This window comes from Nylanderia fulva, unplaced genomic scaffold, assembly GCF_048542155.1.
Source record: "Nylanderia fulva isolate GAGA-0341 unplaced genomic scaffold, ASM4854215v1 Scaffold112, whole genome shotgun sequence".
Classification (NCBI taxonomy): domain Eukaryota; kingdom Metazoa; phylum Arthropoda; class Insecta; order Hymenoptera; family Formicidae; genus Nylanderia; species Nylanderia fulva.
Genome location: NW_028189324.1, coordinates 370,463 through 372,500, shown reverse-complemented (window position 1 = coordinate 372,500; position 2,038 = coordinate 370,463). Strand labels below are relative to the sequence as shown.

Below are 2,038 nucleotides of genomic sequence, written 5' to 3'. Positions count from 1 at the left end.
CGTTTCGTACGCAACAGCGGAATCGTCGCGCTTACCGAGCATCTACTCCACGGATACGAGTTTGCGGGAAGAGTTGCTTCTTCCCGCTCGCTTTGTATGCCGTAGCAAAATCTTATTGCTGGTCGTGTGCGGTTAAACGCGTACGAACCAGACAGAACAGTCCTCGACGTCTAAGCATCGCCATCGTCGATCTAGCGTCAGGGTGAATCGCGCGGTCTCTCGAGACCGCGCATCATAACATTTGGGAGAATAAGAACACGAGTATTTTGATCTTGTGGATTTTTGAACGGAGAGGAGGAGGAAGAAGAGAGGCGGCGGCGTCGGGGGTTTACTCTCGCCTCCGTCGTTCTCTCGTACGCTTTACATAATAGCGTTAAACACAGCAGAGTGTCGCCGACCGGCTGAGCAAGACCGGCGGCAAATAAAATGGCACATACGAGCGAGTCGCGCGCGCGTCGGTGTTTCGGCATCGAACGCGCGCGCGCGCGAAAAAGAGCTAGCGACGAGTCTTCGGGCTCGCTCGCGAGTTACTCCCTTGCGAGTAACCGAACACGAAGCTCCCTGGTTGATCCTGCCAGTAGTCATATGCTTGTCTCAAAGATTAAGCCATGCATGTCTCAGTGCATGCCGGATTAAGGTGAAACCGCAAATGGCTCATTAAATCAGTTATGGTTCATTAGATTGTACCCACATTTACTTGGATAACTGTGGTAATTCTAGAGCTAATACATGCAAAACAGAGTCCCGACCAGTGATGGAAGGGACGCTTTTATTAGATCAAAACCAATCGGTGGCGGGCGGCTCGCCGTTCGTCCACCGTTTATTTTGGTGACTTTGAATAACTTTGTGCTGATCGCACGGTCCTAGCACCGGCGACGCATCTTTCAAATGTCTGCCTTATCAACTGTCGATGGTAGGTTCTGCGCCTACCATGGTTGTAACGGGTAACGGGGAATCAGGGTTCGATTCCGGAGAGGGAGCCTGAGAAACGGCTACCACATCCAAGGAAGGCAGCAGGCGCGCAAATTACCCACTCCCGGCACGGGGAGGTAGTGACGAAAAATAACGATACGGGATTCATCCGAGGCCCCGTAATCGGAATGAGTACACTTTAAATCCTTTAACGAGGATCCATTGGAGGGCAAGTCTGGTGCCAGCAGCCGCGGTAATTCCAGCTCCAATAGCGTATATTAAAGTTGTTGCGGTTAAAAAGCTCGTAGTTGAATCTGTGTCGCACACCGTCGGTTCACCGCTCGCGGTGTTTAACTGGCGTGATGTGGGACGTCCTACCGGTGGGCTTAGCCTCGCGAGGGGCGGCCCAACTAATATCCCGTCGCAGTGCTCTTTACTGAGCGTCGAGTCGGGCCGGTACGTTTACTTTGAACAAATTAGAGTGCTTAAAGCAGGCTACCTTCGCCTGAATACTGCGTGCATGGAATAATGGAATAGGACCTCGGTTCTATTTTGTTGGTTTTCGGAACCCCGAGGTAATGATTAATAGGGACAGATGGGGGCATTCGTATTGCGACGTTAGAGGTGAAATTCTTGGATCGTCGCAAGACGGACAGAAGCGAAAGCATTTGCCAAAAATGTTTTCATTAATCAAGAACGAAAGTTAGAGGTTCGAAGGCGATCAGATACCGCCCTAGTTCTAACCATAAACGATGCCAGCTAGCGATCCGCCGAAGTTCCTCCGATGACTCGGCGGGCAGCTTCCGGGAAACCAAAGCTTTTGGGTTCCGGGGGAAATATGGTTGCAAAGCTAAAACTTAAAGGAATTGACGGAAGGGCACCACCAGGAGTGGAGCCTGCGGCTTAATTTGACTCAACACGGGAAACCTCACCAGGCCCAGACACCGGAAGGATTGACAGATTGATAGCTCTTTCTTGATTCGGTGGGTGGTGGTGCATGGCCGTTCTTAGTTGGTGGAGCAATTTGTCTGGTTAATTCCGATAACGAACGAGACTCTAGCCTGCTAAATAGGCGTACCCTATGGTATCGCGGAACATTTGAAAGAAAATTTGCCCGATTTTTTAG

The 2,038-nt window shown here is 50.8% G+C and overlaps 1 pseudogene; it reads left to right on the top strand.

The window, feature by feature from the left end:
- The first annotated feature begins 561 nt into the window (after window positions 1–561).
- On the top strand, window positions 562–1,742 carry LOC146724881 (small subunit ribosomal RNA; annotated as a pseudogene).
- The last annotated feature ends 296 nt before the right edge of the window (window positions 1,743–2,038 follow it).